This window comes from Macaca thibetana, chromosome 10 (genome assembly GCF_024542745.1).
Source record: "Macaca thibetana thibetana isolate TM-01 chromosome 10, ASM2454274v1, whole genome shotgun sequence".
Taxonomy (NCBI): Eukaryota; Metazoa; Chordata; class Mammalia; order Primates; family Cercopithecidae; genus Macaca; species Macaca thibetana.
Window position 1 is genome coordinate 91,072,800 of NC_065587.1, and position 24,430 is coordinate 91,097,229.

General features: G+C 40.4%; 1 long non-coding RNA gene across 1 annotated transcript; it reads right to left on the reverse strand.

Moving 5' to 3' along the window:
* Positions 1-3,432: 3,432 nt before the first annotated feature.
* Positions 3,433-24,120, reverse strand: LOC126929336 (uncharacterized). The gene is made up of 3 exons (XR_007717149.1): positions 23,419-24,120; positions 4,407-4,543; positions 3,433-4,191 (listed from the first exon to the last, which is right to left on the reverse strand). It is a non-coding gene; the product is annotated as an uncharacterized LOC126929336 (long non-coding RNA).
* Between the last annotated feature and the right edge of the window lie 310 nt (positions 24,121-24,430).

Below are 24,430 nucleotides of genomic sequence, written 5' to 3' on the forward strand. Positions count from 1 at the left end.
GTGCACAGGATTGGAATAATATGAGGATGACACAAATGAAGTAGTAGACAAACACATTGAACTGTGGAAATAATTGGCAGTGTATTTCTAAGGGAAAAATTATGAAAAAGTAGATGCTGTCGTTCATTTAGCCAACACATTGAGTGCTGAACTTAATTATATAAATAATGATAGCTTATGTGTATATGTAAAGAAAATACAGAACAGACATAAGGAGAAAAACAAATATTACCTTTAAGTGTTGAATATTATAATGAAGATGATGGAAATCATCCATCATTTCACTATTGTTCACTGTAATAAACATGTAAGAAATCAGAAAAGTAATAAGGAAGTTATAAGGTGTCAAGCTGTACCATATCATACTTTTAAAAATATGCCATGCTCTTTCAACATGTCATGCTATATTGTCATGCCTTTCCCCATAGGTTATGATATGTCATGCTTTTTATTTTGCAAAATCCCTTCTCCTAAGAGTTTAATAATAATGATACAATGGGATGGCAAAATGGTTCCAGCTGCTTTTTTTTTTTCCCTTTTCTTTTTTCAACCAATTGCCCCAAGCCAGTTTAAGAGCTTTGATGCATGACCAGGGTTTCAGCCACAGCTTCCTGGCTGGCTCAGAAACAGCAGAAGGAAAAATTTAAAGTGTAGGCAGTGGCTTCAGAGTCTCTTGGCCTCTGACTCTACCAGTCACACTGGGCCCTCCAAATCAAGACTCTCCCAAGTTTCTCTGTCACGTGGTGCATTTGAGAGAAATGTAGAAGTGGGACTCACCGAAACTAGGCTGGACCCTGGAATCGTGCCTTATGAGTTGCTTATAAGCTTTGTTTCCTCCTTTTTAGTGTTCTCACACCTTGTTAAAACACCAAGTGTAGGTTCTCAATACTGCAAGAGAAGAGCCATCTCCCAAGCGATTCAACACCAAAATATTTAGATTTCCTCCCACAAATAAATGTCTTTTTACATTATGTGCCAGGCTAGGAATTACGGGACATGATCATTCAGCACCAAATTTACCTTAGATATTACGGTGATACGTAAGATATGGCTCCTGTTGACAAAGGATTACTTATTGTGTCAACAGGTCTTCCCAATGCTTCCATGAAAAAAACTTCCCAAAACCTCCTTTCCCCTCAAATTACAGCTCCCTGGGTTTCTCCTCCAACACCATCCTTCTGCACTCACTATTTCTACTTTCTAAGTAGCCATTGTTCCATAATTTGTCAGTTGGACTTCTGTACCATTCTCCATCAACAATCCACTGAAAGTGATCTGGTAAAGGTTGACAGCAATCCAAGTTGTGAGGTCTGTCAACTTCTCCATCATCCCGCTCTCTGAAACACTCTCTGCCAATCACCTGCTTCCTGCAGAAAATGCTCTGTTTCCTGACCAGTGACTTGGTCAGATTTGCACAGTGATCAAGTTTTCAGTGCTTGTCTTTTCTTGTTCCTTGGTCTTTCTCATGTAGACTTACCATTTCCCTTAATCTTCAACTATCTTCTCATATTTGTGACTCCTAAATTTGTGTCTCCAGCTCATCTCTCTCCTGGACTAATACAAATGTAAAATAGCTTCCTGATCCTCATCAATTCTCTATTCTCATTCCTTACCTATTGCTGAAGTCATCACCATAACCCCCTAACTCATATTCCTGTCTCTGGCCTCATGCTTATCCATCCCTCTCCTTTAAAATTATCTTTCTATGTCAGATATGGTTGGCATCTTTAAAAGCCCAGATAGAAACTTGGAGCATATAAGAAATAGAGAGCAGCTCTCCCTTCGCACTCTTTGACTAAAATCTTCAGGAAAACAGTCATGATCTATATGGAAATCCATAATATCTCTGAACATGAAGCATCCCTCCCCTGGAGTCATGCAATATCCAACCTTCATGGCCAAATGTGGGGATTCTGGTTATGTTCGTAGGATCCCACATCAGAATAACCAGGCTGAGAGAACACATAAATGCCATTTAATCCTAATACTTTAGATCATCCACATTTCTGACAAATGGCCTTTGGCTCCTGCACCAACATCTTCAATGACTGGGAACTCTTTCTGAAAGTTTATCTCTTCTTTCCAGAGTTCAGAAAATGAACTTGCTGCCTTCTTAAAGCTTTTATTTATTGGCAAGTTTTAAATGTTTTGAGAATATTTGGAACAAGAAAGCAGAATAACACGGTGATTAAAAGTACAACCTTGGATGATCAACACATCTGTGTTGGAATAATTTCACTACTTACTAAATGACCTCAGACAAATTCCTCAATTGCTCTACTGCTTTGTTTTTTAATCTGTAAAATAGGGATAATATCATTACTCATCTTCTCCCTTTTAGGGTTCTGAGGATTAAATGAAGTAATGCTGGTAGTGATACACAGTACCCAGTCCATAGTAGGGGCTTGGTAAGGCTGGACACCTGCCCTGGCTAGGTGGGTTTTTCACATTTTCTTCCACCTTTCTGTATGTTATGTAATTGGTGATTCTTTCCAAGTCCTGCCCATATTCCTCTATATGTGGTCCTTTTGAAATGAGGTATCTGGGCTTGAATGCTGCCCTTCAGATGTGATCTTCAGGTCTCAGAATGCTAAACTTACTCCAACTTGCATCTGAGGCTTAATAGTATTCATGCAATCCGGAATCTTGTTAGGTGTTTGGAAAACCACACAATCCCTTAAACCTACAACAAGTTTGCAAAGGGAGAAGCTTCCAGGTGCTTTCCCTGGACCTGAAGCTTTGCTGAATCACAGCTCCTCAGGCCTGCGTTCGTGCGTTTGTGCTGGGATCCAGCACAGATCCTAACACTGGATTCTGTTAAATATCTTATAACTTTTCTTCTAAAGAAACTTTGGAGACTCCTCATGACCTACAGAATAAAATCCAAACTTAGAAATCTTGCTGTCTGATTTCTCTGCTCTGCATCAGGGATTCCCAGAGGTATGTGGATACCCCTTGCACTTCCAAACCCACTGTTAACGACATGCACAGTTTTGCCACTTATGGTCTGGCTTACTGCATATATTTGCCTCTCTCCTGGACTGTGAGCTCCACAAAGAGTTTTGTTCTCTCCCTTGTGGGCCACGATGCCTGGCACAGCATAGATAACCAACAAATATTTACCAGTTTTAAGTTAGGATATGATTCTGACACCAGCTCCCTTCACCTGGGTGGAAACGGTCAGAGATGGCCCATGGCCTGCTTGGAGTTCACATTCATGTTGCTTTCCATGGTTCCTCAGGGGCCTACGCGGTTCTTTTTGAAAGCTCGTCTTTGGCTCCACAACACTCTAGATGTCAGGTTTTGCTTCCTTTTTTTTTTTTCTTTAACAGCTTCATTGAGATTTAATTCATATACCATAACATTTACCTGTTTAAAATGTACAGCTCAGTGGTTTTAGTGTATTCACAGACTTGTGCAAACATCACTATACCAATTTTAGAAAGCTTTAATCACCCTGCAAAGAAATCCCATTGAGGGGGGAAGCACTACCCATTCCTGCCCTCTACCCCCATCCCAAGCCCCTGGCAACCACTAAGTGCCTCCTCCAAGCAGTTCATATAAATAGAACCGTACAGTACATGGGCTTCTGTGACTGGTTTCTTTCACTGAACATACTATTGAGAATGAGCCACGGTGTGGTATGCATCAGTTCTTTGCTCCTTTTGACGGCTGGGCAATATCCCCTTGTATGGATGGACACGCCACATGTTTTGATCCATTCGTCAGTGGATGAACACGTGGGTTGTTTCTACTTTTTCTGGCTATCACTTTCGGTGCTGTCTGGATATAGACCAATGAGGGTCACAGGAGAACAAGTAGAGGGTGATTTTTAAACGTGAGTAAATGATGCACACAGAGGTGCGTTTTAGGCCAATGATGGTGCATAGTTCACAGTGTGCCCACTGCCAGGCCCATATCCTCTTCTGTGTTCTCAAATCCCTTTTCTATGGAGATTATTCCTTCCCTTCTTAGTTAATTTCCTTAGATTCGATAGGCATCAACAGTGTGCTGTGGGCGAACTCCGCCTTCTGAAAGCTCTGTAACTGGGGCTCTAAACATCTCGGGTGCAGAGAAGGATGAGCCTGTTGAGTGTGCAGGATCCTTTACTCAGCCTTGAGCTTCTGTTCGCTGGCATTTTACAGTCACTTCAGGCTGGAAGCAATGCTGTGTGCAGTACTCCAAGTTCACCTGTATGTGAACATGGGACACTGAGGAAAAACATCTCAACAGCCTGACTTTCTCAGATATATACAACCTCCCCTCCCACTCCACACAAGTTTCTTTTTACTCTCCTTGCAGTGAGGGCAACATGTCAATCTCTTTTCAAACCCCACATGGAAAGCCTGGCTACAGTTTTGGTAATAATTGAGGTACTTTCTCCTCATTTATGTTAGCACTCTCACCTACTTAGCCGCAAAAACTCTCAGTATAACCTTGCCTGAAGAAGTCGCTAAGGATGCTGGCATTATTTGTAAATCAGTTGCAAATGGTACTCAGATATGAAGTTCTTATGGGGTCTTCTTTAAAGCTTTGTATTATTCTATGTGGATATAAACAGATAATTATTTATTTTAAAAATACTCTGTGGGCTGTAAAGGTAAATGCATAAATAAGTCCTACAAGAGTATTTTTTACTTTTGTAGTTAAAACCATTCATTTCTGCCAAATTTTCTTCACCTTTCTTTTATTTCATTCAGAATATTATTGTTATTATTTGCTCTACAGTGGGCAAAATTTCTAGAATACCTCAAATTAAAAGTATGTATATAAGCCCCACCCCCTTACTCTATTAATGCCATCAACTTTTCTCCATAAAAGAATCTCATTTTATGCCTTCATTTTCCACATTGAACTTTTGGGTACAAGAAAGTGGGGGTGAAACATCAGTTCAGATGCCTGCAATTGTCTTGGAATATTTTTCTGCACACTCAAAAGCCTCCATTATGAACAAAGTCTGATGTTCCTTCACCACAGTGATGAATGTTGACTTAGCCCAAGAAAAACTAATTAAAAATGTTGTGGAAAATGCAAACGTGGTTGATTTAAACAGCCAAAAGGAATTATCCTCCTGCAGCGTAAACTACCTATGGAGTGTTAAAGTTCCTGGAATCAATTAGAGTTTCTAGAAACCAAACCAATCATGATCTTACTCTTGTCCCCAAATGATAAAACAAACGTTTGGTAAAAGAATACTATACATTACAGTGTTAACATTGGCTTTTAAAATTTTCTGTTTGTTTTCATTTTCTAATTTTTAGTTAACTAAAGCCTAAAACTGCAGCTAAACAGGATGTTTTAATTCACCATGATTACCATAAAATTCATGAGGTAGGATTTTTTTTCTTAACCTTTCTTATTCACCTACTCCTTGCTCCAGAATTTCATTTTGGAGTTTATCAGAACAAAATTCTTTCGCTGTGCTCTCCAGTCCTGTTTGCTGAGTTCCACAAGGTTTGCTGACAAGTTCTACTTGAGTAAATCGTATTTAGACAACTGTATATTTCATTTAGGCCTTTTGCAATGACTGGGCCAAGGTCAGTTTTATATTCTACTGAAATCATAAAGTGACACTTGAGATAAACAGAATGTTTACTCTCTCCATGTGAGCTGAGGCTGATATGTAAATTTATCCTTATTCTTTCATCAAATTTGCATTTACCCTCTTAGCCAAACACTACAGACTTCCAAATCAAACAGTTTTAATGATGGTCAACTCTTTATGACCGATCGCCATATGAGAGAAAAAGAAACAGCCATTTAGATTAAAATGAAAAGCACAGTGCAACATAACTCTTCTCTCTAGGTTAGTGGTAATTGGATGAACTTTCATACAAGAGGTGTTTTGATGCTTCGCTGCTTACCAGTAATTACCACGGTCTTCCGGCTTTGTGTGTGCCTGTGATGTGCCCTTTATCTGTGACAAACACACCCTACTCACCTATCATCATTTTTTTTTTTTTCTGGTCAAATAAACCAAGTACCTCTAAATAGATTCTTTATATTAAAGAAGGAGAAAAGAAAGGAAGGCATAACAGAAAGACTTGATCCTCTCCTCAAATGAATAACTTCTTGGCTAACTCTAGCAAGAAGACACAATCAATAATGACAACACACAAGATAGAAGATGAAAATCAAAACTCTAGGTTTTGTAGACAGTTGTCTTCCTATGAAGTTATTCTGTTTTCCAGTGTGTGCACTCTACAGAGGTGACTTGTCGCCTAGGGCAAGGAGGTGTGTCACTCGCTTACTCCAAGGTGAACTGGAATCTTAGGTAAAAAGCTCCCAGTGCCCAAATAGCCTTGGGCCTGGTGAAAAAAGCCACTCCCAGCAGCTTAAATCTCTCTGATGCAGTTAAACAAGAGGGAGCCTCTGAGAACGTGAGGGATAAAATTAGTACCTGTGTTTGCTTTCCATTCTTTTTGAACAAAAGGAGCTATTTCTGTGTTATGAGTTTGCAGAACACAGAGGGGATTAAGCAATGGGACCACACAACTCACTCCTTTCACGTTGGGGGCTGGGTTACACCCTCAGCATAGCTCCCAGGGAGCGGTAGCGCCCACTAGGTTTTATTCCCTCCTGAAACTTGGGCTTTCGGGGCCTTGCTCAGGGGGAATAGAGCTCCACAGCCCTGCTTGCGTTGTGTTTTGTTTCGGCACCAAATGCAATGCTAGCAAGTTCAAAGCAAACGGTCTGCGAGACAGGCTGCACAAAGAAGAAAAAAGTGGCATTCTTTCAGGAGCTCCCGGATTCTGCTTCCTGTAAGGAATAAAAAATGAAGACTGTTGGCGCTGAGCCTTGCTAGGTTACTGAAGATCTCCCACTTGGAATGTCAGACACATCAGTAAACGACTTGATCCAGCAACAGAACTAACATAATTCACGCCATTGATACAACAGGACGAGTGTCTCTACCCAACTTCAGTGCTTGTCTTATGAAGAAGAAGACCAAGAAACAGAAAGAAAGGAAAAGGGAAAGCAAAGAGGCAAGGGAGTGTGGGGGAAGGCAGAGGACACAGTTTCCTTTTCAGTGTGGCTGTCAAATGGCGATCTAATTGTGGCCGGGCTGCAGGAGAGCAGATAGCTTTTCTGAAGCCCGCAAGTATTTCTGCCATTCACCAGGCCGAAGGATGCCACACACAGTCTGTTTGTTCAACATAAGCAAACAGATTGTAAACTGGCTGATAATTTTTGTACTGACAATGTCATTTACAGCTGTCAGCCTTTCGTCTGCCTTGTTTGCTTTATTCAAATATGAACCAAGTGGACCTCCCTTCCAGCGCTTTCTTCTGCATTAAAATCACATCCATTCCCTTCCAAGCTGTCTTATCTAAAATTCATTGGAGGCCAATCAGTTGGCTGAATGCTTTGTTGTTTCCATGGAGGCAAGAAGTCTAGTGTGGACTTTCAGGGATTAGGAAGTTTCAGATTTACAGCCTTGAAGTGCGTGTTTCTTTCAGTTAGCTTCTTTTGATTGCACAGAGGCAGGACATTTAAATATAATTTTATGTCTGAGCTGGGAAGCAGTGCTTTCAAAACGTAATCATTCTGGTTTGTGGCTCCCTCTTGCCAGCACTTGGCCTTACTTCTTCTGGTTTAGTCCTTGGAATGTGCCGCCCTCGCGGCATGGATTGGCATTCTTCCTCTGCCCCTAGGTCACGACGGCTCCTTGGCCAGCAGGCACTGCTCAACTGCACCTCTCCTCTAAAATCCTGGCTTTGATCGTGCAGCCTGTCAGAGTGTCACCCACAAATCTTGAAGCCTCCTCTATTGTGAGTGGAGGTTGCAATACTTTCTGTTAAATAATTCACATCGGACTGGTTGTCTGGTGGCGGGCAGGCAGCTGCAGATATTGCCACTTTGCTCAGAGAGTACAGGCACAGTCTCCTTAAAAAAATAAGCCAGGGGCAAAGTTGCCTACTTCCCTGCACCTGGTGCTGGTGAGAGTTCCCAGTTCTAGGATGTGCTTAACTCTGAGCTTCAGCCTCATATTTTAAGGGCAACATCAAAAAAAAAAAAAAAAAAAAAAAAGATGTTTGCTCTTGGGGATGGGGAGCCTTGCTGCATTCTTGGGAAAAAATGTGTTCTTTTGGCAAATGTGATTTCTGGTCTCTCACTCCAAAATGCGATATCTTAAAATCATCCATGATGTATTGGGCAATTCATTACTTACACTGAAGTCTGTAAAACATAACATCACTGGGACTCTGATTTCACTTATGACTGTGGCAATTGGTTTAAATTTGTTTCCCAATGCTTACAATGGCATAAAGTGAATCAACGTCAGTAAGTGAATATTGAGAATATATTATACGTAACAGCAAATTAATCACAAAAACTTTTTTATATTTAGGATATTTTTAAGTCGCATCCCAACTGAAATTTGCTATTTTTTTCCTTAGATTTATTGAAACCAATCTCAAATATTTGTTTAGTATCAGCTCTTAGCTTAGAATACATAAATTCTACTACAGGTACCAAATGAATATTACTCATGAAGTCATTTGGAAAAAGTTTGAGGTAGTGTCCAATCTCATGGTAGGTGGAATTTGGTAGAAAGTTTGTATTTTTAAAAAGTTTCAGAGAAAAGAAGTCTCAATAGAGGTTGCTACATCAGGGAATATTCATTCTGTCTATTTAGTCAGCATAAGAAGTATACAATACAATGAGGAGGCTGGCAATTTTATGTGATAACAAGCTGTGCCATTATAAAATAGACTATATTATTTGCACTTATGTGAACTAATGTGTTGTAAGGACTGTGATCTGGTACATAGACCTGTCTATTCTTTTTTTTTTTTTTTTTTTTTTTTTTTTTGAGACAGTCTCCCTCTGTTACCCAGGCTGGAGTGCAGTGACACGATCTTAGCTCACTGCAACCTCTGCCTCCTGGGTTCAGGAGATTCTCCTGCCTCAGCCTCCTGAGTACCTGGGATTACAGGTGCCCATCACCACACCTGGCTAATTTTTGTATTTTAGTAGAGACGGGGTTTCATCATGTTGGCAAGGCTGGTCTCGAACTCCTGAGCTCAGGTGATCTGCCAGCCTTGGCCTTCCAAAGTGCTGGGATTACCAGACCATCTGTTCTTTAATATAGAATGTTATTAACAGTCTGGAGTCCCCATAGTTACAATGTGTCCTGCTCTCTTGGAAGGCCATGCCATTTGCTACGGCTGAGACCTTGTTTCCCTATGACTTCAAAGAAGACCTTTTTGTTGTAAAACAAAGCATTAGTCTTTGCTTTTTATCTTTAAAACTTTAATCCTACTCTGGTGTATGTAGGGATATTTAGCTGTCAATATCCTGTTTTTTATGTTCTATTGAAATTGTAATAATTGTAATATGTGAATTAAAATAAAATTGATCTACTTACTAAATTTTAGGCAATTTAGATGCTATATAGTTGATCAGTCACTAAAGTATTTATCTGAACCTATCCCCTACCATATAAAAAAGTACAGCACCCTTTGTGTGCAATTCCAAAAAGCAAGAAACTCTGAATACTGAAATTTTAACATGATGTGAACTGAACTGAGAATATGTAAAATCTCTGTTTATTCTGCATGCATTTGCTGCAGAAATATTTGTGTTTGATTATAGGGTTGCTCCCCTAGACCCCACTGGGTATATTATTAAACACATGGAATACTGTTCATCTTATCTTTAAAAATCTTTAAGTTGCTGGATTCTGAAACACATTTGGACCCAAGGGTTTTGGACAGCATAGTGCATACCTGTCTAAGGTGTGTTTCATGGTGACTCTGTGAGAAGCAGATTAACACTCATGCAAACTATTAAGACTTGTGGCTGAAAGGACTCTGCTGTGAACAGACAGGAAGAAAATCGTACTTAGAAAAGGCAACTATAACTTTGACCATACGTGAGAATATAGAGGAGAGGAATTGGAGAAATAAGTTGTTGGTACAATGGTCTATAAAGCCAGGAGAGTGGACAGCGGACAGCATCAATTTGATGTTTGGCAAACAATAGGTGGAGAGAAGACAAAGAGAAAGAAGGATAAAGCACATGACAGAAAATCGAAATAAATGTGTCATCTGAATGAAGTGTATATGCTACTTCTTTGCACAGATATTGCAACTCTTCTACAAGTTTGAAGTTACATCAAAATAATTTTTTTAAAAGTCCATAAAACTCCAAAGGAAGCACCAAAGAAAGCAAAGCACTCACAGAAAAATAAAGAATCTTCTTTGATGTTTTCTCCCTTTCCTTTCAAGTGGCTAAAGCTGAAGTGAGGAATCAGAAATGCAGCAAGAGGGGGAAATAAGACAGTATGTAACAATAAAGAAAAATGGGTGGAGAAAAAAAAAGAGAAAAGGGGAGTATATCTGAAAACCATGTTTTGATGTTATCTAACTCTTCAATAGTAGCTTACCGAACATCCCCAACTGTGGGGCTCTGGACACATTTCTTAATCTGTGTGTGCCTCAGTTTCTTCATCTGTAAAATGGGAGTGACATGGAATCCATCTCACTGGATTGCCATGAAAAGTAAATGAATAGAGATTCCAAAGGAAGTCTTACAAGCACTCAGCAGATATTTGCCACATTTGCTATTGAGATGCTTATTAGTATTATTCCTACTGTGTGCCAGGGTGGTGGGCCAAGAGTTTCTCATTCATTACCCTCTTTTTACTTACAACAATGCTCTGAGGTAGATACTAATATTGTTCCCACTTTACAGATGGAGAAACTAAGGCTTAGAGAGCTTAACCAACACAGGACAAATATATGAGGACTTGCCTAGAATAAGAACACATCTAGGATTACAGGGATGGAGGAACAAGGTCTGAGGGAAGGCTCAGCCACAATAACCGCAGGAGGAGACTGGAGCAAGAAGCAGCTGCTGGGGCATCACATGTACATGGTAGCGCAGGGGCCTCCGAGGAGCCACATGAGGGGCAAGTGAGCAGGTAAGCTGGGCAGTCCTCCCTCTACCTCCTGTGTTAAGCAATCCCAGAGGATACTTGCCTATAGCTTGACAGTGGTACGGTAGTGCCCTCTTATGCTTGAGGAATACATTCCAAGACCTCACTGGTTGCCTGCTACTGTAGATAGCACCAAATCCTACATACCATAACCAAGTCGACCACTAAGTGACTGATGGATGGTGGTGTCTACAGCTGGACAAGGGGATGATTTATGTCTTGCACAAGACAAAGTGGGACAGTGAGGAATTTCATCATGCTGCTCAGAATGGCACACAAGTTCGCATTTATGAAGTGTTTATTTCTAGAATCTTCCATTTAATATTTTTAGACTGTGGTTGACCACAGGTAATGGAAATGGTAGAATCATGAACAAGGAGGGACTACTATATCCTGGTAAATGTCTAACAAATGGCTCTCTGGCAAAAAGTGTGTGTGCGTGTGTGTGTGTGTGTGTTTATTACAGATATCTAGGAGAAAATATGGGAGAAAAGCTTGAAATTGGTCTTGGCAATGGTTTTTTTTTTTTTTTGGTATGACACCAAAAGCACAAGCTACGAAAGCAAAAATAAGCAAGCAAGATGACACAGACTAAAAAGCTTCTACACAGCAAAGGAAACAATCAACAAAACAAAAAGGCCGCCTATGAAATGGAAGGAAATATTTGCAAACCATAAATCTGGTAAGGGATTAATATCCAAAATATATAGGGAACTTACACAACTCAATAGCAAAAAAACAAATAACTCAATTAAAAATGAGTAGGTATCTTTCCGAAGAAGACATATAAATGGCCAAGTACATGAAAAGGTGTGCAACATCATTAATCACCAGGGAAGTGACAATCGAAACCATAATGAGTTATCACTTCACACCTCTTAGGATGGCTATTATCAAAAAGACAAGAAATAACAAGTGTTGGCGAGAATGTAAAGAAAAGAGAACCTTTGTGGTTGCTTGGAATGTAGACTTGTGCTGCAGTATGAAAAACTGTATAGAGATTCCTCAAAAATTTAAAACTAGAATTATCATATGATCCAGCAATTCCTCTTCTGGTAATATATCCAAGGGAAACAAAACCAGAATCTTGAAGAATTATCTTCACCCTCATGTTCATTCCAGCATCATTCGCAATAAGCAAGACATGGAAACAATCTAAGTGTCCACTGACAAGAGATCAATGAATAAACAAAATGTAGAATATAATGGAATACTATTTAGCCCTTAAAAAGACAGAAATCTTGTCATTTGTGACAAAATGGATGAACCTGGAGGACGTTATGCCAAGTGAAATAAGCCAGACACAGAAAGGTAAATACTGCATAATCTCACTAATACATGGCATCTAAAAAGTCTGATTCATAGAAGCAAACAGTAGAATAGTGGTGATCAAAGGCTGGGAGGTGAGAGAAATAGGGAGACACTGGTCAAAAGACACAAGGTTTCAGTCATAAGATGAAGAAGTTCTATAGATCTAATGCATAATAGGGGAATGTATTGATAACTTGGAATTCTATGAGAACAGATTTTAAGGATTAACACACACACATACACACACACACAAATAGCAACTGGAGTAGTAGTGGACCTGCTAGTTAATTTGACTGTGGTAATCATTATGCAATGTGTGTGTATATATATATATATATCATATCATCTCATAGTATACCTTGAATATGTATTTTGTCAATTAAATATTTTTTTAAATATTAATTATAAATTCCATATAGCTAACTGATTTTAACAGAATTCTTTTGTTGATTTTGCTGAACTTTTGCACTTATAGCCAACTACAAATCAACTCTTTTTTTTTTGAGATGGAGTCTCGCTCTGTTGCCCAGGCTGGAGTGCAGTGCTGCAATCTCAGCTCACTGCAACTTCCATCTCCACCTCCCTGCAACCTCAAGTCATCCTCCCACCTCAGCCTCCCCAGTAGCTGAGACTACAGGTGGGCACCACCACACCCGGCTGATTTTTGTATTTTTAGTAGAGATGGGGTTTTACTGTGTTGGCCAGGCTGGTCTCAAATTCCTGACCTCAAGTGATCTGCCCGCCTTGGCCTCCCAAAGTACTGGGATTACAGGCATGAGCCATCATGCCCAGGCTACAAATCAATTCTTGATCATTCTCAGATTCCGCAAAGAAGCTGCTCACCTCAATGATGAGCAAATGCAACTCCAACATGAATGTTAGTTGATGTGTTTGTTGATGTTAAGTAGTAAAATGAAAGTGAAACAATGAGGACATATGTTGGGACTTCATTTGTTCATCAGTGGAATGAACGGCTTCTTTGTTGAATTGGAGAACAGTTTTCAAACACTCAAAAATTATTTCCTGAAGTGTACTTTATGTGTTTTCATAATACAATGGCTATAAACACAGCCCATTTTTAAGTTTAACCTGCTATATCAACATTTTCTCCACCACTTTCTTAAGTCTAGACAATCAACAAAACAACAAATCCAGCTCTGATTTGCAGCTTTTGCCAGTTTCCATGGTGTGAATATTCTCATCACAGATGAATTGAAACTACCAACATCAACATGAATTTGGGAAGAGGTGCCAGCAGGATACCATTATCTACAGGTCTCACGAAGGAGGAAGCATTTGAATTTGACTTGTAAAACATGGGGAACTTTGTATAGACAGAAATGGAGGGAGAGAACGTTCTTGGCAAAAGACACACTTAAATGAAGGCAAAATAGGGAAACTGTTGACATAGAGAGGCATCAAAAGGCCTACAGAGGACACCAAGAAAGACATGCATCACCTTGGGGAAAAAATCTAGAATGAGATTTCAAAGGACCCTGAATGCCTTTCTTATCCTATGAACTTTCCTTTTATCCCATTAAAGATTTTGTTTCCTTTTGCTTTTGTTTGGTGGGGAATAATTTGCATGTTTGTATTGTTTTGTTGTGGAATGGAGGACAGAAAGGAAGCAAGAAGGATGGTGTGAAATGAACAGATTTGATCTGTAAGGATAGCACTCTAATAACCAGAGTTGTGGAAGGGATGGAAGCTGACAGACTAGAGGTGGGGAAAGTTGGGAGGAATTTACAAAAGTCAGCACCAGAGGGAATGAGACTGCACCAGGCCACAGCAACAAGAATGTCAGGTCCAGTGGGCTTGGATGAGGCCTAACTTACTGCCCTCCATGTCCCCAATAATCTAAACAGGGCCTGGCACACAGAAGGTGCTCAGCGACATTTGCTGAAGGAATGAATGACAGAAATGTAAAGCAGGGAGGAAGGGGGAGAGATCTCAAGTATGTTCATATCAGGAAAACAGCTCTGAATAGTACTGAGTTCTATATAATAAATGTAATGCATTCTATATCAGAGTTTCCAAAAAATATTTTTAAAAACTATGTTGCTGCTTAAACTAGCTCTGATGGGAAGTTGAAAGAATTGCTTATAAGCCACAACTTTACAGGAATTTTATATGTACTATTGAAGTAATGTGAATAATATAAGGAGATTTTTCTGAATATAGATCGCATTATTTTTCTGAGTACTTGCCTTATTCTAACACTACGTTCATTCTTTGTTCCTTCTTCCTTTTCAAGGGGTTAATAATCTGCAAACAATCTATTAAATGCATTTATGGAAACTTCTTATTAAGAAATGCTTCTTAGTAATCCACCCACGGAACAACTTGGGACTTTTTTTTTTTAATTCAATTACTTCTTTTTCATCTAGGTAGGAAGCAGTTGGGAAGGGTTATAGTGAACTACAGGAATTAAAGCTGAATCCAAATTTTGAAGTGTGTTAGTGGCTGCAAACTTCCTTCTCCGAACATGGGTATGATTCAGTGTTAAAGTGCCGGGCTCCTGGATGATAAGAAGTCTGTGTGTGTGGGTGACCATTGTACGTACATGCCCAGTTAATCATTACAGGCTTCTCTGCTTATCACCACAGTGGCGCTGACCACAGGCCAGGCAAGAGGAATGATGGATTTCTCTTGAGTTCTTGGCAGGAACTGAGCTCTACTGGTTTTATTCTGAAGCTGCTAAGAGATAGCCTCCCACCCTTGCCCTTATCACTTTTTATTTTTCTACATCCTTGAAATGAATGAGACAATGAGTTGGTTGTGCGGACTGTTTCCAGGCCTGTGGCTGCTAAGCTAGCGTCCAAGTCTGGCTGAGAGGTGGGAGGACTACGACCGAGAGATGTGGGGTTTCACTACATGATGCAATGCTCTAACTTGCTGAATCATAGTTCCTAATTTCCTGGAATCCAAGAAACATGGCCTTGTTTACCCCGATTTGTATTTAGATTCAAGGGCTGGACATTTAAAGATCATCTGTCAGTCAATCCGCCTCCTTAAACTAAGATCCCCAAAGCATTTTTGTAAAAACTTTTATCAAAGTTTAACAGGCAGAAAAGAAAAGTGAACATATAAATGTACCACCCGGTGATTTTTCACAACCCAAGCACATCCTGCAACCAGCACCCAAATCAAGAGACGGAACACTACCAGCCCCTTGGAAACCACGGGCTATTTCCCTTCCAGTCAATGACTTTACCCTCCCCAAGATCCCAACCATCTAACCAGCAGCATGATTCGTTTTGGGACTCTAAATAATTGCAGTCACATCATATTGACTGTTCTGTGACTGGCTTCTTTTTCTCTACTTTAATCTTTGCGAGATTCAACCATATTTTTGTGTTTATAGCTCACTCTTTTCTCACTGCGGTATACTATTACTTTGTGTGACTATACTATTATTTATTCATTCTAAAGGTATTGTTTTTACACTCAAATTTCTGGGAGAGGAGTTTTCGCCACACCCCAATACATTCAGACTTTGAATGATAATTTTAAATTCTCTTTTATCATGATTATTATCTTTGCTGTCTCCTAAATCCAATTATTCTAATGAACGTCCAATGATTTCATGACTTCATCTCCTTTCTCATCAGATTCGTTTACAAACATCACCCAAGAACATGGATCTGACCACATCCCTTTCCACTGTAACTTCTCTTGCTGCAGTCTCCTCACCCAGGCACTCGTCGCCCTCCCTGGCTTGGCCCTTTCCTATATCTTGCCTAATCTGCTTTGAAAGCACAGGATCTACTTTTTCTTTCTGGGACTGCATCATTATTTCTCTAGCCCTGGGCATATGTTCAAGGGTTTCTTCAGTCTAGAAGTTTCTTATCCCCCATATACAAGTGTCAGAAATTGCTAACCCATCTTTGAAGACCCAGTTCATATTATCCAGTCCCAGCTCTGGTCCCCAGTTTGCCTGTTTCAAAGTCAGCTCTGTAAGGCTCTGCCCCTTCCACTTGCCCGTGAGCTAGCAGGTGTCTGAGGACCTGGGGTTTGTTCCCAGCCTCTCTCACCTCTGCCCCCAGGCATCTGCTCCACGAGAATAGCCTGGATGTTCTCTAACCCATCATTTCTTCTTTTATTTTCACATTCCCTGATTACATTCCATCTCTTTTTTCAAGAAAAATGTCTGTGGGATGGCATGCCTTTCGAGGGCTGTGTGCAGATGGGTGAGGAGGAGAAAGATGTTCTGATGCCCAGTTCGAGAAGATTCTCATCCAGGCTTGTTCTCCTCTGAAAGCTCTCACTGATTGTACCTTCTTAGTGTTGTTCTCCAGGTAGAATGAGGAGAAGAGCGCTGTGCACATGAGTAGCTGAAATGCCTTTAATTCCCATCACAATCCTGCAAGCTTAATGTGCTCAGACGTGGCCAAAAGGAAGAGGATGAAGCACAGCTGCCAGAGAGGAGAGACAGCGCAAGGCAAGGCAGGCTGGCTTTGCATCGTCCTTCTATTCATGTACAGTCGTCATGGTATGACAATTGCATCATCACATATACCAAAATGTCACAATGTCCTTATTTTCTAAAATTCTTAATGCATAGTATGACAGGAAAAACTTCTTCTGATTGTGAATTTATATGAAAAGCCTTCTAGTGGTAGAACATTTAAATTACATCCAGTTATACATTCAATGATTCACCTTTTCTGAAATTAATATAATCATGAAAAATCAGGACTGCCCTAAAAAGTCTGTTCTTTGTCTCTGTTACTGATTGTAGAGCCGACCTCTCTATCTGTTGATGAGTCTTTCTGCATGCCTTCTTTCTATATGACCCTGAAAATGTTTTTAATGAGAACTCCTAAGGAGAAATCAGAGTTTCAGAAGACATCAGAGTTCAGAAGAAATTAGAGTGAATGTGCTTGAAATGTAGACATTTGCTGAGAACAAGTTCATGCAGAGGAGGGAAATAAAAGACTGAATCCAGGCTGGAAAGTTAAAAACTGGCCAGTTATATCAATAATATGTCAGTTCTCAGCCCGTCCCTTCTCTTGACATGTGACCTCAAGATTATCACCCTAAAAAAATAAGTTCTATGAAAGTAAAAATACTCAAGAGTTGACTGGGATTTTCATTGCATTTTAAACAGCTCATTTGTATTCTCCTTGTACCCTAAAAGACCAGCTCGAAAGCAGTGAAGAGCATAAAGCAAGAGGCAGCTGGAAAAAAACAGGTCTTGAAATGATAAATGTAATGTTTCATGTCAGCAACTGGAATTTTTTTGTAGTGTTACTGTCTTGGCCTGCTGACAGCATGATTTAATGGCCTGGTTGCTCCATGGGTTGACATGGCAACCACGGAAAATGCCATAAATATCTGAGTGTGAACGTGAATGGTATGTTTACATTGCGTGTGGTGCATTGTGTGACATGTGGTGGCTGTTGTCTCATCCAGTTGGAAACGTCTGGAATTGACAGCCATGTTTTAGAGCCATTTGGGTTAAAACAACTCTCACAACAGACACTTTACTGCAAGTCTGAAGCTGTGCATTTTTGTGTATATTTGAGAAATTAAATTCAGTGTTCAAGGGGCCAGAGGGCCTTAACACAGTTTGCCATGTGCCATAAACCACTTTCTATCTCAGAATCAAGACAATGTTGGATTTCTTCTGTATTCAACACGGTAGAGAACAATTATGATGTTTATTCAAAATTGAATTTAGTGAGCACTTCCCTAGATTTACTGAAACCCAAATTTTAGAATTGGAAAGATTTTTGAAATAACTTCTAGTCCAATAATTTTATTCCTTAGGCAAAATAACAAAAAAGAAAATGGCTTGTTTCATGCTCCAAGACCTTGTAGGAAAGCAATGACACCCGTACTTCCCTGTGCTTAGTAGATTTTTGCACATTCAGAGAAATGTGAAATCATGTTTTAAAAAGAAGAAAAAGGGAACTGAAAACTGATTGTGTTGTATTGACCATCAATTCCCCTGAAGACCACCAGAAAAATCTTTCTATCACACAAAACTGTAAGTCACACCATAGTAAGTTAGAACACCACCTTGATGGGTCTTAATAGTGGCTGGAAATGAAAATTAGGGTAGGGTGTCAATAGCGCCCTAGGACTTAGGCTGAGTGATTTTTAAGATGTTCTTTTCCATGTAGGCAGCTGGTTTGAACTGCACGGAGTTTATGTTATTACAGCTTTCAATTAGCTGGGCACAGCAAGGCCAGGCTAAGAAGTCAGTCTTTCTGAGGAAATGGTTTGCCTTAATACATGAATTGTTTAGCTCATTTATGGTCTAATTTTCAGAAACAGGTATCCCTGGAACATGCAACTCAGCTACTTTTGCTTGGTCTTAGTATTATTTAACATACAGACAGGAGCTGGGCGCGGTGGCTCACGCCTGTAATCCCAGCACTTTGGGAGGCCGAGGCGGGCGGATCACGAGGTCAGGAGATCGAGACCATCCTGGCTAACACGGTGAAACCCCGTCTCTACTAAAAATACAAAAAATTAGTCGGGCGTGGTGGCGGGCGCCTGTAGTCCAGCTACTCAGGAGGCTGAGGCAGGAGAATGGCGTGAACCTGGGAGGCGGAGCTTTCAGTGAGCCGAAATTGCGCCACTGCACTCCAGCCTGGGGCACAGAGTGAGACTCCGTCTCAAAAAAAAAAAAAGAAAAGAAAAAGAAAAACAAACAAACAAACAAAAAAAAACAAAAAAAACATACAGACAGGAAAGAATGACTAGTTTCAGCACTGTTTAACACAGGGACAAGACATTATGTTGACCTCTTTTCTCAGTAGCCTCGGGTAATTCATTTACTCTCTCTGGCTCTTGTTAGCTCACTCATTCATTCACTAATCATATTCACTATTGAGTACAGATGATTCTTGACTTACCATGGCTTGACTTAAAATTTTTTACTTAACGGTGAGAAAGCAATGCACATTCAGTAGAAACCATAGTTCAGTGAATTCTGAACTGATCAGAATATCAGTGAATTCTGATCTTTTCCCAGGTTAGTAATATACCATACAATACTCTCTCCTGAAGCTGGACAGTGGCAGTGAGCCACAGCTGCCAGTCAGCCACGATCACAAGGGTAAGAACTGGGACTCTACAGTATACTGTGCTGCCAGATGATTTTGCCCAACTGTGGGCTGATGTGTTATGAACAAATTTAAGGCAGGCTAGGCTAAGCTATGATGCTCACGAGATTAGGTATATTAAATGCATTTTCAACTTATGATGGGTTTATGGGAAAGTAACCCCATTATAAGTCTGAGAGTGTCTGTACTTGCTAAATGTGCCCACTTAGGATATAAAGATAAGACTTGATAACTGCCCTGAAGAAACCTACTGTATATACTCTTGGTCATTTAATGTGTTACCATTATGTTAGATTCTTAAGTTTCAAGGAGCCAAGATGTGCTCAGATAACCACAGGAGAAAATTTTTATTAAAAGTGCTTTCCAGGATGTTAAAAAGGACAAAAAGCTATCTCAGCAGCCAAAAGCCAGGGCTTATGGAGACCAGAAACATTTTTGATCACAATTCAGGTGATTATTGGAACTCTGGTGATCCTAAAATCACTCTGGGGGGTCCATCTCCTTTCCAGAGAGAGAGGAGTTGACTGGCTGATCAATCACGATCCAGTATGGTATACCACAACCTACCCAGGTTTTCATACCAGGCCAACTCATCGAGCAACTCACAGACAATGCTGTCCCCTGGATCAGTGCCAGGATTCAGTTGTGTCATTGGATGTATCGCTCAGTCCTGCCACACTCAGCTATGGTTCATGAAACAGTTCCCATGACAATGTGTATGAGAAAGACCGGGGGCATCTTGCTCTGAAAGCTTCTTGGGAAAGATGGACCCCCAAAGACCCATAAGCTGCCCAGGGTGAATATATGCTAGGCGATAGAATTATAAAATATTTTAACATTTCAATTACATGAAGTTTTTCTTTTTAGAAATTGTCTCATTAAGCCTTACTTCCTTTACTGAAGCTCAAATCTTCACTAGAATCAAATGCCAACTCTCCATACCAAAATTATTTTATTTATTTTTTTAAAAAAGTTTTTATGGTATGAGATTTTACTGTATTCAAAACAATTAGGGAAAATAGCTAAATGAACAAACAGAAACAACCAGGAAACTGAAATGGAAAATTTTAAAAATCTTAGTCTTTCTTTTACTTTTCTGGTTTTTTTTTTTCTCTCTCTCTCTTTAATCTTGGTTTTGCAGAAGCAGCAAAATATTGTCAGTGAAGAAGAGACAAATTTGTCACATCTTAATGTGATGGTAAAGAATTGCCTTTAATCATTGACCTTTCTTTCTTTGTCTTGGGATCAAACTGTAACTATGGAGCCTGTTTTAACACGATGTCTGAGAGAAAAGGGTTTAACCTCGCTGAAGGTAACAAACGTTGTCCTTCCCACGCCCAGTAGGTATTGATGTGTTTGGTTTAGGGACCCATTCATCACAGCACTGTGAGCAGTCATCAGTCACACCAAGATGGGGACTTTGCCTGCCAGACTTATAATTTGCCTTGTTCAAAACTTTGAATTTGCACTGAAAAAATGAAAACTTCTCTGTTGTTTTCGGTATGTAACAAATGGAGACTGTAGCAGTCCGTTCTTGCACTGCTATAAAGAAATACCTGAGACTGGGTACTTTGTAAAGAAAAGAGGTTTAATTGGCTCATGGTTCCACAGGCTATACCAGAAGAATGATGCTGGCATTTTGGGAGGCCTCAGGAAACTCATAATCATGGTGGAAGGCAAAGGGGAAGCCAGCACTTCACCTGGGTGGAGCAGGAGGAAGACAGAGAGAGGGGAGGTGCTACACGTTTTTGAACAACCAGATCAGCTGGGCGCAGTGGCGCGTGCCTGTAATCCCAGAACTTTGGAAGGCCGAGGTGGGTGGATCACCTGAGGTCAGGGGTTCGAGACCAATCTGGTCAACATGGTGAAATCCCTATATACTTAAAATACAAAAAATTAGCTAGGCATGGTGGCAGGCACCTACAATCCCAGCTACTTGGGAGACTGAGGCAGGAGAATTGCTTGAACCTGGGAAGCAGAGGTTGCAGTGGGCTGAGATTGCATGCCTGCACTCCAACCTGGGCAACAAGAGCAAAACTCCGTCTCAAACAAACAAACAAACAAACCAAAAAATCCCCAGATCTCCTGAGAACTCACTATCGTGACTACAGCTCCAAGGGGGATGGTTTTAAACCATGAGAAACTGCACCCATGATCAAATCACCTCCTACCAGGCCCCCCCGGGGGATTACAATTAGACATGAGATTTGGGTGGGGACAAAGCTCTAAACCATCTGAGAGATCATGTTTAACTTTTTGGAGCTGCAGTGCATGGAAGACTCTTCTGCAGTTTAAACCGTTTTTGTACAGTGAGATATCTTTACTGTGAGAGACCAAGTTTTCAGGTCACTCTGGCTGACTTCTATGGCTTCTCAAGTGACCTTGTTATTGAAAGAATAAAAGTAGATTCACAAATGAAGGGGTCACAAATGTAGTACACACATGGAAAAAAGAGAAATGCCACTAGAAAAAATGACACCCCAGTAGCAATGAGTAAACCTAGCACCCAGATCTTCATTTCTCTACCATTCTCCGATAAAAGGAACCAGGGTTCTTTGGAGACATGGTTGCGTCACAAAATATATACAATGAACATGGCACAGCTTGCAGTTCCAGGAAGCAAGGAAGTGACTAGGGGGGAAAAAAAAAGCACACAATGGTGGAGAAATGTCAAAGGGACAAAGGAAACAACGGAAAGAGCTCCTGATGGCCAAAGCTGGAACAATTAGACCAACAAAATAAATAAAACAATATGGGACTATAACCCAGAGTATAAAATAAATATTCATGATTTCATATTGATATAAAAATAATAAAATAAATGAATAAATGGGATAGGAGACAAAGGTCTCTGCAGAAATTCCCAAATCATTTATGCAGAAATTCTGCCCTCCAGGAGGTAAAGCATAACTCCCTGCTCCTGAAGACTAGACTGCATGTAGTGACTTTCTTCCAAAGAGCACAGTATGAAAAGAGGGGAAAAGGAAACTTACGGTGGAGAAGCCAGACAAACACCACCTCAGCCAGGTGATCAAGGTCAATGTCAACAATCATGAGTCATGCTGATACAAGTTGAACATTCTCTAATCCAAACGCTCCAACATCTGAAACATTTTGAGTGCCAACATGGTGCCACAAGCAGAAAATTCTACACTTGATCTCGTGACAGATTGAAGTCAAAACACATTCAAAATTTTGTTTCATGCCCAAAATTATTTAAAAATTTTATAAAATTACCTTTAAGCTATGGGTATATGGTGTATATGAAACAAAAATAAATTTCCTGTTAAGACTTCAGTCTCATCCCCAGGATATCTCATTATGTATATGCAAATATTTCAAAATCTGAACAAATTAAAAATTTGAAATACTTCTGGTCTTCAGCATTTCAGATAAGGGAGACTCAACCTGTAGAATGTGCCTTTGATATGATGTGCTAAGAATGGCTCTTTTTCTCTGTGGTCTTCCTTTCAAAAACCATCAGTCCAGGATAATTATGAGTAAAACATTAGACAAATACCAAGTGAGGGACATTCTGCAAAATGCTCCTCCATCAGCACTCCTCAGACTGTCAACGTCATCAGAAAAAGGAAAAAGTCAGAAACTGTCACAGCCATGAGGAACCTAGGGAGACTTGAGAACTAAACATCCGTGGTAGCTGGGTGGGATCCTGGGACAGGAAAATGACATAAGGTGAAAACTAAGAAAATCTGAATGAAGTATGAACTTCAGTTAGTAATAATGTATTAATCCTGGTTCATTAATTGTGATAAGTGTACCACATTACGATTTTAATGATAGGGGAAAATGGATGTGGGGGATATATGGGAACTCTCTGTACTACCTTTGAAGGTTTTCTGAAATTTAAAACTGTGCTAAAAGGAAACATGTTAAAAATATGTGCTAAGAAAGACCCCCCAAAATGCCACTTTTTAAAACAAATTTATACCATTCCTCTCACAATTCTTCACCCCTTGAGAACTGAAGTCAGCATAGCTTCCAGTCAGTGTCTTAAAACAACACTGGGGTCAGTCATTTTTTTGTTCCTGTATTAAACAATGTTGGAACTAAGCAAAAATCACGTACCTGCTTGCTTCAGGAAGACTTGCTTGTCAAAAATAAGGCAGTAAATCCACTAAAATAGCTAGCTTATCAAATCCAGTATATTTCTTATCAAGGGTTGCTTCAAGACCCTTGGCCTTGTGGGGCTTACCAATTGAGAACTGTTAGGGTAGAAACCCTGCCCAGTCCCAAGCCACTCCCCACCTTGCAGAAGCTACCTTAGAAGTCCCCCAGTGCAGACTCTGACTTTGTCAATCTGAGACACTGTCAAGACTCTACCAAGGTGGTATTCTCTTATACTACAGTAAATCTAATAAATTTGGTTTTGTTCCATTAACAGGTTTTTCTGAGGTCTTTTGGGAAGTTGACAATCAATAGTAATAGGGGTTGAAACAAGAGAACTTCATCTTCTTTTTTAATAGTATCTTGGTATCTTCCAATTAGCACAATCTCGTGTCAGATTAAGAGTCAGTTGAAGCAAGGTTCAACTCCTATCAGGGCCGTGTGGTTTCTAATCCATCTACTGCTGCCCACGATGGTGCTGTGAGTGCCTTGGGCTGCAGGCGCTGTGCAGGAGAGAAAGGGGCTCCCATACTCTGGGTTCCTGCTCCTCTCTGCTGTGAGGTGGCTCCAGACTTGCATCTGCTGACAAAGTCCCAGATCTATGTCTGTTCTCTCATTAAGCCAGCTGAGTGGTTCTCCCTCTCTAGACCAACAGAATGTCCTGAGTACTGGCTTTAACCGCCAATTTGGTCTGCGGCTCAGATATTAACCTTGGCTACAGGGTGTTTAACCCGACCATAGTTGGTGTGGCCCACCAGGCCCAGCAACCAGCACCCACAGCTGCCTCTCGTGTTTGCTATGTGCAGGCAGGCCCTCCTGCAGCCCTTCCACTCCATCCAACAGCCAAGGTAGTTCTAGAGGCTGATGGAGGCCTTATTTCAGCCTAATCAGGCCATCATACCATTGTCAATCAACTGCAGCATCCCTTGTAAACTCAGGGCCACCCTCTGAGTGCTCTCCAACCAGCGTTTCT